The sequence below is a fragment of the Anolis carolinensis genome, chromosome 2 (genome assembly GCF_035594765.1).
Source record: "Anolis carolinensis isolate JA03-04 chromosome 2, rAnoCar3.1.pri, whole genome shotgun sequence".
In the NCBI taxonomy this organism is placed as follows: domain Eukaryota; kingdom Metazoa; phylum Chordata; class Lepidosauria; order Squamata; family Dactyloidae; genus Anolis; species Anolis carolinensis.
Genome location: NC_085842.1, coordinates 209,844,215 through 209,859,157, shown reverse-complemented (window position 1 = coordinate 209,859,157; position 14,943 = coordinate 209,844,215). Strand labels below are relative to the sequence as shown.

Genomic DNA, 14,943 nt, shown 5'->3' with positions numbered 1-14,943 from the left:
TCATTTTTCCAAGTGCAAATTTGTTTTGGCTCACATTTGTATCAATATGCGAATTTGTGCATATCTTTGCTTATGGATGCATTTTTCCATTGACTCTTTCTCATGTGCACTTTTTTAAAAAAAATGTTGTCCTTCGATAGGATGCATTTCTGTGCATTCTTTCCCTTAATATGTGTATTCTTGTCTATATCCTGTGTGATACGAGTGGAAACTTAAAATTCTGCAAAGTGAGCATGTTGATGTATATTTTTTTAAAGTTCATTTTTAGATTTAGTTAGTTCTAATTTATAGATTTGGTAAGTCCTAAGTGCAAAAGGTAGACCTGAAAAATTTCTGCTGCACACCAATGTCTGATTCATGGGGGCACAATCCACCAGGTAATCCTCTCATATGGACTTTTTGGAAACTAATGGGAAATGATAAGCATTTCTGTACCCATTTTATATGGCCCCAAAGTATTTTGAACTATGTCTGCCTTAGTCCCATCGTCATCTTTCAGTCTGTTGGTATTGAACCTTATGGACTGTCTGAGCAGAACAGTCTTTCAACCTTCCTGTCTAGTGAAGCTGAATCCATTGTTCAGCAGTAGCCACAGGGCAACAATTAGCCCTCCTTTCATAATTAATCCCTGCAACATCATCCTTCCCTGTTCTTCAGGGAGTTGATTTTGACAGCAAGTAGCGCTGCAAAGGGATCGATAACAGTTTCCAAAGTCACCTTTCCTGGCAACCTGCCGACTTTAGTGACAGTCCTCTTCTTTGAGCCCCCTCCCCTCCATGAGCTGACCTTGCAAATTCCCTTGCTTATCCCCATCGTCCCCTTCAAGGATGGGCTGGATTTTGTATCATATTGGTGTTAGTTTGCCAAAATGAGTGCCTTTATCATTGGTCTCGCAAAACAGTTGTGAAACCTGTAGACATCACATAGCTGGTGTTTTTCTCTACAAGTCTGATTGTTTTGCTATCTCTTCTCCTCTCAGTGGAGCATTCCTAACAGCTTTTGTGGAGTCAGTCTCCCTTGGAGAAGATATATACATGAATATTATTATTATTATTATTATTATTATTATTATTATTCGAAACACAACAAGATGAGTCCACAGCAGACACTCTGCTGGCTGTTGAATTGGATCACATGTCAGACACTTCCCAAGTGTCTAGGACTGTGTGATGTATCGGCAAATAATGCGTGCAGATCCCAGTAAGGTCGCCTTTTGCAGCTGGCAGATGGTAATTTTGTCAGCGCCGATTGTGTTTAAGTGCAGGCCAAGGCCTTTAAGCACTGCACCCAGTGTGCTGATCACCACTGGGACCACCTTGACTGGCTTGTAATTCGATCTTTAAATCCTCATATCGTGTCAACTTTTCCAGTTGTTTCTCCTCAATCCTGCCGTCACCTGGGATTGCGACATCGACAATCCATACTTTGTCTTTTAACATGATCATGAGGTCAGGAGTATTGTGCTCCAATTATTATTATTATTATTATTATTATTATTATTATTATTATTATTATTATTATTATTATTATTATTTTGGGGAGGAAATACTGTGCAGCTTCAAAAGACCTTCTCTCCAAAGTGCTTTGTCTCCAGTGGTTGCCAGCCGCAAGGCCCAAGGAAGCTCAAACGCAGGGCAGGAGGTGATGGCTGTCCTGTTGTTTGTCCTCAGCCTCAGACTGCGAAAGTTGCATTGCAAGCAATAATAATTAATAGGCAGTGACAGATGACTTCATGGAGTCTAAATCCAGTCCTTTTAAAAAGCAGATATGCCCCTGGCCTTCATAGTGTACTGTCAGCCAGCCAATGACACAAACATATTTAGCGTTAATGGATTAATAAATTGCCTTTGAACAAACCTGCATATTTCCATTATTGTACTATAGTTGTGAAGGACATTTAAGATAACTTGCACATTTGATGAGCAAAGTAGTGGCCTGCTGTTTGTTTGTTTTTTATTTCTGTGAAAAAAGCAAATATAACCACCCATTGTTGGAAAAATGGGAGGCAATCTCTGACTTTTTCTCACTATTTCTCTTATTTTCTTTTCCCTTTTCATTTCCATATTTGAGTGGCACACCAGCTCCAAAAAATCTCAGAAATCAAGCATCTGTGCCCTGTGCACACAGCTCCACTAATCAATGAGTTGACATTTTAAGTCGTCTCATAGATTTAAACTGTTAGAAGCTCAAAGAACGAGTAGCAAGCTTTAAATATGTGTTGGGCAATGAAAAGCTTTCTCATGCCATCCTGAATCCAACAGCAGTCTGCTTCACGTGACTGGTCCTGAATGTTGCAGTTTGATGAGAAGGAAAGAATATTTTTCTCTCCCCCTGCCCTTGCTTTCACTGCTTGGTGTGTGCATGGCAGTGTGTCCTTGTTAACACTTTTTCATGTTCCCCCTTGGGGTAAAATTCACGGTCATCAAGATCAAACTCTACAAAAAAAAAAGACTTCTCATATCATCTGTCATCTTTTAAAGGGAAGCTGTTTGCACATTCATCTTGGAGCGATCAAGTGCCAGATCACAAGCTGTGTATATGCCTGTGTGACTTAGTCCTCAATTGCCCTTTACCCCTCAACAGCTCCAGCTCCTTAGGGTCGTGCTTAGGTAACAGACTTTTGCTCTCCTTCATAGATTCCCTGATTACTAGGGGTATTTCTCAGCACTAAAATGCCATTTTCATTTCAGATTGCCAGAGTAAAAACAAAAGGATTGCTATTCCTTTGATGATTGTGCAGAAGAGGGAATTTCAATTAGTGTGGCTTCTTATTTCGTTACCTGGCCAGCAACATCTGCTGGCAATTATTCTTCTACACCACCATGGAGGAGGCAGAAGTGTGCCCCAGCTTTCAATCTAGCACCCTATTGCTTATTACTCAAATGGGTTTTCTATAATAAAACAATGCAACTACAATACTATTATGAGCAGTATAGTGGTTGTTGTTATAAAAATTCACTTTGGAAAGGGATGTTAGTTTACCAGTTAAGCAAAAGGGCCCAGGGCTTTTTGAATCAGCAGAGATTTCAGCTATGCAATGGTTTTTAGTCTGGGGTCAAGAGAGAGGACTTCAGCCCATGAGTCTAGTTCAGCCCAGAGAGTATCTAGGTGAAGACTGTAAATCTTCAGTTATTGAATCTCAAACAAGAGAATGAAAAGTTTCAAAATGTTCTCATTGTTAGATGAGATTATGATAAATTTTATTTTGTGTTGTTACATTTTCCACACTTAAGGACCCTTCAGTGAAAACATTGTGCAAAAACACATTTTCAATATGGAAAATATTGTCTTTTTCACAAAATGTATTCTGCCAAAACCAACCAAAAAATAGAAAAACACAAACCATGCCTCTCTCTTCACTTTTGCAATGGGGTGTTTTGGTTAAACAGCAGCTGTTTTGTGTCCTGTTGTACTTTTGTCCTTTTCTTGTCAAGGATAAGTGCATCTGTTTTTACATTCTTCATTCAGGGCCTCCCCAGTCTCTTCTGAAGCTTTTTTCTCATGCATTTGGGAGACTATACCTGCTCTTTCTGATAGAATCAAGAATTCTTTTTTTAAATTTATTTTTTATTGTTATTTTTGAGAAAAAGTTACAGTTATATAAGCATATTCTTTACATTTCCCCCTCTTTTATTTACATTCACCCCCGCACTCCCCTTCTCCAGAGTAATCTCTTCTTCTGTATTCCCACCAAAAATTCTATTCTTCCTTTGGAGGTAAATTCCTGTCTTCTTTTTCCAATAATCTTTCTAGAAATTTTCTCCAAATACTTTTGAAGTCATTTTTTCCATAATCCATTCTTTACTTTTAAATTTAATGTTAGCTTGTCATTCAGTGAGAATCAAGAATTCTTAGAGCTGGAAGGAACCACAAGGGCCATCTAATCCCAACTCCGGAATAGACAACTATTACACTTCTGAAAGATGTCCATATGACTTCAGTTTTTTAAAAAGTTCACTATCTTCTAAGGCAATTTTTTCTTGCAATAAAAAGTTTTTTCTAATGTTTAGGTGGAATCTGTTTAAAGATTACAGTCAGCCTTCCTTTCTAGCTCTTAGATAGTGTTGCCTTCTAGGAAATGCTTTGTCTGTTTTCAGGAGGATGTTTTAGATTTAAATTGAGAACATTTCATTGTTCTTTCCCCATGCAAGGAAGGGGAAGGTAGAGTGTAACCTAATTCCTCTCTCAAGTGCCCAATTGCAAAACTCCAGCTGGCCTTTTTGCCAGGAAACTCTTAGCCCTCCTACACTGAACATATAATGCAGTTCCAAGTCGACTTCAGGCTTCAGAAATCACAAAAGCCACACCGGCAATGCACTCAACTAAGTACTCATCTACAACACATTTAAACAGTCCAGGTTCAGCCATAAAATGTGCTGCAGCCAGTATATCCTAGATCCAAGGTGAAATTGGCACTTCAAAATGCAGAACGAGATGTAGACATCCATCACTACTGAAGTACATTTTAGGCTTCAAAATGGGGGGTGCCGAAAAGGGCTACCCAGGTGGCTAATTAACCATATACAAGGAGCAATTGATTACGTCCCCTGCTAACTCATTTTCCCCTTTCTCATCTCCTGTGCCTCTAGTGCACTGATGTGCATCTCTCTCGGAAATGGGAGAAAACCCCTGCAAAGCAGTTGAGGCTAGGTTCCATGATTAATTTAATCACCGTCCTGGTCTCAAACTGGTTCCAGGCATGGCAGTCTGATTACTTGCACAGCTAAACTAATTCCTCCCAAATTGGTTCTAAGATGGATTATAATGTCAGTGTGGAAGCCCCTTTAGTGTCATCATGAGCATAGATGCACCTTGTATTATATAGTCATTCCTCTACCCTCTGCAGGACAGCTGTAGTGAGAAAGGGGGACATTTAGCCTTCCACTTTGAAATAGTTCCTCACTTCTATTTTACTCTATGGTGTTTCCAGTTCATGGTTCCTGAACAAATAAAGTTTATTCTTAGAGAGCGGCCTCGCATTAAGTCTCAAGGAACATTCAGATAAATTTGGGAACATCGAGGAACTTGATTCTTTCTTTTTTCCTAATGACATATAAATTGGCCAAGCATTGATACCTGCTTTCAATCAACATTTTTTTGTTTCTTGTTTGGAGTCACTCCTTGGTAGTGTGCCAAATCTGGACTTCAGAGCACACCAACATGAGCCAGGAAGGATGTTGTGTTAAGAAGAGAGTGTTCCTGATGAAAGCATGACTAAGCCATGGCTGGACCATGGCAATTGAATTGTGTCTTTAGTATTTAGCAGGAGGATAGTTGGACTTGGTGTTATTAGCCACCCTCAAACAGCATTCATTCACAAGGCAGAATCAGTGGTGGGCCCCACGCTTAACTGATTCAGATCTGATGACCAAATGAATCTTAATCGCTTTTTAACAGCTAATAATCCAGAACCAGACAATCATTTTCTCCTTTAGTTCCATGTCTTATTTCTGAGAAAACAGGCCATTGTTCACAAAATTGTGCTTGAAAGATATGAGAGGGCTAGATTCTCTGCAAAGTACTTTATTTTTTGTTTTGCTTCCAGCTTTGCACACAAGGTCCAATTTTGTCATGTTTTGGGTCCTTTGGAACACTTTAGGCCCACAAAAGAGTTTCATTAGAACAGAAAATTACCTGGAAACAATTAGGGGGAAATCCCCCCTATTAGACAAAAAGGTTTATTTAGGGCAAAAAGGTTTTAACCTCCCCTATGTTTTGGACCTTGTGGACCCTGGATACCACATGTCTGCAAATCACATTTCCTACACAGCCAAAATAAAGATTTTCTAGCAGATTTTCAGTTGAAATATGCTATGATTTTAAGTGATGATTTTTTAGTGGGCCAATCATTGGCATTCAAGAACTCTAATTCCTGTGGGATTTTTTTTTCAAAGGGAATGGATCTCATAGACATTCTCATCATAGTCTTACTCCAAAGGAGGTGTTTGGATTTGTGATGATGATGATGTATGTATGCATGTATGTATTTATTTATAAGCCCACTTTTCTGCCATGGGTGGGATTCAAAGTGGCATACAGTGTTAAAAGCAGCAGGAATTACAAACATAAGATTCAACACAAAGATCATATCTAAACAAACAGATTGCATAGTTCCTAACCCAGTGATGATCCTGCATTTTCCCCTTTCCAAATTGTAATGTTAGTATAACTCTCACAATGGCTCAGGAATAATGAATGTGTTTTTGTAGCCGCTATGCACCCAAAAGTGTTATCGTACTATTCTCTTTGAAACGTAGACATATTTCCAAGTTGAGCCACCAGCGATTTTATGGTCCTTTTTTAACAGTCTTGGCATCTCACTCCCTCAGGCTCTGCTTGTATATTTGTTCTCTTGGTAACAATGGCATAATTTTAGCAAATTAGATCCTCCTTTGCTCCACAGAAATAACCAAACCAGTGATGTTCCAGGTTATGTTATGAGAGCAGGAGGCAGATGGGCTTCTTCAAATGAAGTTAAGTTTGGTTCAAGAGTGGAAGGGTCCTCGGATTATCTGTTCACTGACTATATGCTTTCCATGTAATGTTCTGAAGGCTAGTCTGTTTGTGTTTGTCTTCTTCACACTCGGGTGATAGTTTCCTTGCTGTAGTAAAAGGTTGTAGGTGCAGACCAAGGAAGGAATTGGGTTGTTGTGTGTTTTCCAGGCTAAATGGCCATGTCCAGAAGTATTCTCTCCTGACTTTTCGCCCACATCTATGGCAGGCATCCTCAGAGGTTGTGAGGTATATACTTCTGGAACATGGCCATACAGCCCGGAAAACACACAACAACGCTGTGATTCTGGCCAATACAAGAAAGGAATTAGTAAAAACCACCTCCATTTTTTCTTGCCTAAGAAAGCCCTATAGAGCCATAACATTGGAAGGGACCCCAAGGACCATTCAGTCCAGCCCCATTCTGCCATGCAGGAACACACAATCAAAGGACCTTAGAGAGATAGCCATCCAGATGAGGAAACTCCCCCAGCTCTGAGGCAACATACTTTACTGTAAAACAGCTCTTACAGTTAGAAAGTTCTTCTGAATGTTTAGGTGGGATCTTTTCTCCTGCAGTTTGAATCCATTGCTCCATTGTGTCCTAGACTCTAGAGTAGCAGAAAAGAAGCCACCCTCCTCCTCAATGTGACATCCTTTCAAATATTTAGTCATGGCTCTCATGTCTACAGGTGACTTAAAGCACAAGTAAACACAGAAAGACATATGTACACAAGTGATTCTCAGGCTGTAATTATAAGCCTGTTCTTGATCTAAGAGATGAAACTAAATCTGCAAACTATTTCCAGCAGGATGTATATAGGATTGCATTCTCTTGGTCTACATCCCTCCTGTGAGTGAATCCTGACTGCCCTAGGCCAACGTAGAATGAAGTGGGAGCTGTTTAAACAGCTGCTGCACTCGCCTGCTATCCTCCCTGTCCCCATGGAGGCATGTGTGAAGTGGATCCAGCTTATGCTGAGCCTTGGGGCCTGCTTAACCACTTTTTTTCTGGCTGGGAACAGGATACACTCTTCCTTCCTTTCTTTTTCTGCCATGTGTCTTCAGAACAGGGCGGCACCACTTTTAGGGGGCTGGGAAATTCTTGTCTTCCTAGCAAATGCCTGGAAACGCCTGCGGGGCTTGGCCATGGACCCATTTTACTCATGCATTTCCCGCAACCTTCAGGGGAGCCGGGGAAGTTCAGAGACCCCCATGGCTCAGTGGTCTCGTTCATTTGCAGATTATCCCTGATCAGACTGGAATTGCTACAATGCAGTAAACTTACAGAAACATAGCCCCAATGGGTGTGCTTGCCTAATCTAGATTCCTGACCCCTGCAGCGATCCGTCACATGCCTCAGCCGGAAGACACAAGCAGAAAATGATAGTAATTCAGATTGATTATCCCTTATCCGGGATTCTGAAATCCAAGATACTCCAAAATCATCCACATAGGTAGTTGAGATAGTGATACTTTTGCTTTCTGAGGGTTCTGTATACTGAAACTTTTGTTCATGCACAAAATTATTAAAAACATTATGTATAAAATTACCTCTACATATGTTTCATATAAGGTGCATATGAAACACAAATGAATTTCATGATTAGACAGGTGCCTGGTTTTTAATTATGCAGGTGCTAATACATGCAGTATCTTACCGGTATGTAGTATTCTAAGGGCATATCTCACTATTGATACAGTGTAGCATTTTAATGATTTATATTGGATTTTAATTGTGTATTTTATGTTGTATCTAATAATCTGGTTTTCATGTATTTGTTTGTTTGCCATATATGTGAAAGACCTATGGTCTAAGCAACGAATAAACTTGGACATACTCAATTACTTTTTGCAAAAATAGATGCTATGACAGGTACCCCATCTCCAAGATATCTCATGATGTACATATATTGTTTTAAAAATCCAAAACACTTCTGGCTCAAAGTATTCTGTATAGCTCTTTTTTTAGTCACATCAGCATTGGGAAAGATGGTAAAAGAAGGCCTTTGCCATTGTGTTACAGCAGTAAATCATAAACAAATAACCAAAGATTGAGCTGCGTGTGCGTGTAACAGGCACAATAAACAGTAGATGCCTCCATCGTCCTTCACTGAACAAAACAGAGAAAATAAGAGTAAGTCATTAAGCACCAGTTACTCCCAATATAGTTGAGAAAAAAAGCTGTATGGATTTGGCTGCCCAAATGGAAGTCATAAAACAAGTGGAGACTGATGAACGAAAAAGTCATCCCTGGATAGATTTTTTATGGGGTAAAGCCTTCAAGAATCAAAATGTCTTATTTACAGAAAGCTTATCTCATATGATTATTTTTTCATGAGTGCATATTAAAAGTTTTGAATTTGCTGAAACATCATAATCAGTATTATTAATATTATTAATATTACCATTGTTTGTACCCTGACGTTCTCCCCAAACTGGGACTTAAGGTGACTTGCAAACATTGAAATACTCTTATTTGTTGTAGGATAGAAACCTGTCCTTATTTCTCCCATGTTATTTCTGCCTCTGGTACCAATTTTTTCGGTTAAACAATGAATGCCTAGGGGCACATGCTTGCTTAATTGAAGTATCCCTGCCCTGTGTGCTAGAAATCCCTTTTGCCACTTGGTGGTGGATGACAGCCTTGACCAAGGGCAAGATGACTTTCTTAAGCTGGTTGCATCATCTGTAATGGTGCTGTGTCCTCCTGCATAACATTCCCTGGAGCTACTGATGAATGTGTTAAGCAACCATTTAACCTTTCACACAATCCAGGGGAATGTGATGAGGCAAACTTGCTGCGTTTTTAAAACAATGTTTAAAATAGCCATTTTGTATACATCGTTCGTAACTGACTGGTGGAGCTCTCTGCCACAAGGACAGGGAAGCAAAGAAACTAATATTAAAAAGAGGACTAAACAAATTCATGGAAGATTGGAAAAATCAACAGGGCATGCAGTGTAATGCATTTAAGGTATCTTTAATCAGAAATCAATCAATATTTTCAGCACCGAGGTCTCTAATAGAAACAAGAGTTCAAAAAAAAACAAAAAACCTGGCACATCTTTCCCATTTTGCAGGTATCCATTGCATATAAAATTCCTCAACCTGTTGGGCATCACAGCCAGGATCTATTTGTAGTTAATAATCATTCTCTTTTCTAAAATGGTTGGTTAACTTTCAAATAGAAATAGATGGTATGCCTTTTGATATGTCAGGAATGTTAAAAGCTAAAGAAGAGGAATAAAATGTGCTTTTCTGTGGCTGTTCAGACTTTTATTGGTTCTTGAGCTGCAAGTCGAAATAGGCCTGAGGTTCACACCCTCCTCATTTCATTCCCCTTTGATACGAGGTGAAACAACCCAAAATCTCTCTGGAAAAGTAGAATTTGTTCCACAGGTTGGGGGCAATCCTGTATTCAGTGAATTATAGTATTTTCCAATTCCCTGGTTACAGTCTACTCTACCAAAACCCAGGACTGGAGAGGGAAGAATCCAACCCTGCCCTGGAATAGAACTAGATGACCTTGAATCCCAGGAGCTGCAGTGGCACAATAGGATAAACCCTTGTGCTGGCTGGACTGCTGACTTGAAGTCTGGGTTGCTGACCTGAAGGTTGGCGGTTCGAATCCGTGAGATGGGATGACCTCCCATCTGTTAGCTCTAGCTTGCGGGGACATAAGATAAGCCTCCCAGCAGAATGATAACACATCCGGGCATCCCCTGGGCAACGTTTCTGTAGATGGCCAATTCTCGCACACCAGAAGCGACTTGCAGTATGTTCTCAAGTCGCTTTTGCCACGATAAAAACCCCCTTGAATCCCAGGTGTCAAGTAATGTGTGAACAGCTCCCTTGTTTCCAGTTCTTTAGTGCTTGTTACCGTAGCACTTACAAACATTGCTTAAAACCACCAGCAAAGGAAGACTTTCCTAAGGACCTGTTGAAAAACAAGTATTTCTATTAAATCTGTGTTTAATTTTAATTTCACTCCTCGGTCCCAGAACAAATCTTTCCCTCCCTCCAGCCGTGCATGTGTTTCTTTTTCCTGGAACTGAACACCTTGATTTATTGGGCTGTTCCTCGCCCCCCAATAAACTCGGAGTTTCTGCAGTTACATCATACATAATACATACCACCTCATAAATGTAATCCGGTTTGTCAGAAAACTGTGAATGAGGAAATGGCAGGGAAAGCTAAAGACGGAACTGTGAAGTAAGTAGGATCTGGGTTTGCAGCTTAGCCAGCTTTAGCCTCAGCTAGAAAAAAAATTGCAGATAAAATTATGACGTGTTGTCGAAGGCTTTATGATGATTATTGTTCGTCTGCTGGAGCCAGTTGCCAGTCTGCCATCAGAGCATCTCTCCTTAAAAAAGCACTCTATTGATGGAGGAAAGGTCAGGCATATCTCAATGGAAGGTGCAAAATCATGTACTTTTTTAAAAAATAAGAAAATTTTACTTTTTGTAATTGACATGTAGAAACATACCCAGAATTGAATGTTGACTATAATACATACATTCCTTGGATGAGGCCACCACACATTAGACTTAATTTGCTTTGAAGGTTTTGCTGCTAATCTCATGGTGATAGAGGATTGGGGAAAGAAAACCCTTTTGTCACACCCATGAAAATTTTGATGAATATGAACTTTTGCATTTGCATTAGGAGCCTGATTGAAGCAAGGACATTTGGGTCAAACAATGGACTTGGCTGTTCTGTCTGAGAGTCTCCGTATGGGGTTCAAATTCTGCCTCCTCCTACACGCTGATGAAATGCTTGGCCCTGGGGTTCGCTCCAGGGTTTCAAGCCGCTGCCCGTTCACAATTTATATTGTAATCACAGAAAGGGAGCCAAAAAGGCAACCAAGCCTGGGCCCCTCCAGCTTTGCACCAAGAAGGTGATTAATAATGCTTTGACTTGCCGGGGTTTTCACAGGGAAGCTTTTAGCCAACGAAGTGACTTCTTATTCCACTTCCCGCTCATTATATTTCTGTGCTTTTCTGCCATCAATCAGAACTTTTTGCTGACAATAGTTAGGAACAGAATGTTATAAGGCAGGGCTGGGAAACCTGTGACCCTCTAGATTGGTGGCTCTCAACCTGGGGTCCCCAAATGTTTTTGGCTTTCAGCTCCAAGAAATTCTAACAGCTGGTCAGCTGGCTGGAATTTCTGGGAGTTGTAGACCAAAAACATCTGGGGGGGGGGGGCAGGTTGAGAACCACTGGTCTAGATTTTGTTGAATTCCCATTCCCTTCCACCATAGAAAGCCCCCTCGTGGCACAGTGGGTTAAACCGCTGAGCTGCTGAACTTGCTGACCATTCGAATCTAGGGAGCGGGGTGAGCTCCTACTATTAGGCCCAGGTTCTGCCAACCTATGTGAGTAGATCAATAGGTACCACTTCTGCGGGAAGGTAATGGTGCTCTATGCAGCCATGCCGGCCACATGACCTTGGAGGTGTCTATGGACAACGCCGGCTCTTCAGCTTAGAAATGGAAATGAGCACAAATTCCCAGAGTCAGACATGACTAGACTTAACATCAAGGAAAAATCTTTACTTTTACTTTTTACTCCGCCATAGGCAGCATATCCAATGATGGACGTAGTGTACTTCTCCATCCACATTTGAGGTTTTGACTTTTGAAGATTTGATTATTCATGGATTTAATTAAAAGGTTCTCCAATGCAATATTCTGGTCAGCCTCCTCTAGTCATACTGAAGAACCTAGAGATTGCTAATAACATCTCTCTAGGAACCTCTGTTTTCTCCACTGCAATTATATGGTCAGCTTCCAGCATAGAGTCAATCTGGAAGATTTAGCAATTTAATTATTCATGGTTCTTCAGTATTATTAGGTCATGTGGTCTTAACCTCAACAAATGTGGAGAACTGACTGGAATGTTGAATGTTTCCACCCCTGCTATAAGGTCTCCATGTGGGTTAGAAGTAGGGTCTGGGTAAACAAGTGTTTAGCATATCTGAGATCCTGGCAAGACCACAAACCATGTAGTGTGAAGGAAGAGTTTGTTTCAACATGTAGTCATCCAACAATATGTGTAATATTGGGGTTATAGAAGCAATCCAAATCAGTACAACTGGGATATAAGGGGTGGAGTATGAGCTGGTTCTCCTAGGGCAGTGGTTCTCAATCTGTAAGTCCCCAGGTGTTTTGGCCTACAACTCCCAGAAATCCCAGCCAGTTTACTAGCTGTTAGGATTTCTGGGAGTTGAAAGCCAACACATATGGGGACCCACAGGTTGAGAATCATTGTTCTAGGGTATAAGTGTGGGACAGATGAGTCAAAGTAATAGCCTTGGGAATATCAGTACCTTTGGCCTTCTGGCTAACTGGCAGATTTCAGCAACAAATTTAGCCATAGTGCTACACATTCAGACACTGAACTAGATGTATAGTCAGTCATTCAGTTCTGTTCTTAGTGTCAGACTGCTGGTTCATTATACACTATAGAAAACACGTAGATGGGCTTCCTGGGGTGAGACCAAGCAGGAGATAAATTTTATTTCATTTTTGGAATGTTCACATGCACAGTTCTATTGAAATTATTTAAAACACACAGATATTATCTTACCTTGTCCTTTTCCCTCCCCATCCTAAATTAATGTTTCATGCTGAGAGAAAGAGAAGAAACTTCTGAACCTCTCATAATCCTCTTGCAGCGTAGAGTGGCATGCCAAAATTATAATACTTAGTATTCATGGAGTGCTTCAGGGTGTTCAAAGCACATCACGTTACCACAATAATCCTTCCAATCAGGGAGGTGACTATTACAAAAGCAAGTTACAGAGTCGATAGTTTGGGGGCTTGACATGAAAGTCATACCTTCCCTCTGCAGACCTCAAATAAATTCTCTCCTAAGGCATATTTACACTGTAGGTTTAATGCAATTTAACACTAAACTATCATGGTCCAGTGCAATGAGACCTTGGGTTTTGAAGTTTGGACAGGTTCTAGTGCTCATTGGCAGAGAGGGCTAAAGACTTAGAAAATTACAACTCCAAAAACTCTGTGGCATTGAGCCATGGTAGTTAAAGTAGTTAAACTGCATTAAACTGCAGTTAAACTGCATTAATTCCACAGTGTAGCTGCATTCTGAGTCTGCATTACAGATTTTAAGAAGATAATGTGAGGTAGCTCACCTGAACCACATGGGGGGGAAAGCAGGATAAAATGTGATATTTATTTAATTCATCTCCTCCACTCCCTGAAATGTTTCAGGAGATCATGAGAGAAGGCTACTTAGTGGATTTATGATGAAATCTGAATCCAGGAACTTCCCACTTCTCTGCTTTTCCCTCAGTCTCCTACAGCATGCGAAGTCATTCTGTGTTTTGTCTGTTTTTGTCTCTTTGCCTCCAGAATATCCTCTAGTACAGTGGGTCCCAACCTGGGGTCCACAGATGTTTTTGGCCTTCAACTCCCAGAAATCCTAACAGCTGGTAAACTGGCTGAGATTTCTGGGAGTTGTAGGCCAAAAACATCTGAGGACCCCAGGTTGAGAACCACTACTCTGCTTGGTGTTTCCTTTCTCTCACTACCACAGTGTCCAGAAGACTATTCACATTACACAAATATAGTGCTATATTCCATTTCAACTGATGTGGTAACATGCCAGGGAGTCCCAGGGTTTTAGTTTGACGAGGGACTAAGAGAGCTCCCTAGCTGTGAATTGTAAATGCCTAATTTTACATCTTCCAGTCCTAAGATTCCATGGTATGCAATCATGGCTTCTTAAATAGAGCAGTAGTGCTATAACTGTGTAGTGTGAATGGTCCCGGGATTTTTTCATGTCAATTCATAGAATTTCTCCTATCCTCATGGGCATAATCGTGTAAGCTCAAGCCGTTCTGCCTGTAGCTGTCCAAGCTAAGTCCCTAAGGGCACTAAATCTGAAGGTCATGCCCACCCCTAATGTTGACTTCATATGAGTAAGTGTATATCCCAGATCATTTGCTGCCTTTCAGTTGTATTATAAACTCAGAACAGCCTGGGGCAGATGACTTCACATTTCACTCAACCTAATGTTGGCCCTTCTCCTCTGGAGTCTGGTGATTTACAAATGAAGAAAAAGTTACCTTTGAAAAGAGTGAATATTACCACCATACTAAACCGATCCATAGGGAAGACATCATAGGCTGATTCTCTGGGACTTGTAGCTACCTTTCATCAGTCATGTGTAGCTTCAGCATGTTGTTATATCCATTCTTAAAAGCAGGTTTCCTGATTCTGTGGGCAAGCAGCCACATGTTCCTAAATCAAGGATATGTTAGTTCCAGTGCATTAAATACTGGACTTGGTTCAGGTTGGCCTTTGAAACAAGCTTCAAAATATTTGAAATCGACTTGGAATGATGGATTCAGGTTATGCAGTGATGTGTTGATAGTTATGCAAATGGCCACTCACTATTCAATAATTTAGCTGAAAGGAGG

At 40.5% G+C, this 14,943-nt stretch overlaps 1 protein-coding gene across 8 annotated transcripts in view; it reads left to right on the top strand.

The window, feature by feature from the left end:
- The window catches only part of znf385a (zinc finger protein 385A), a 259,354-nt gene that overhangs the window by 192,456 nt on the left and 51,955 nt on the right, over window positions 1–14,943 (top strand). The window lies entirely within an intron of this gene.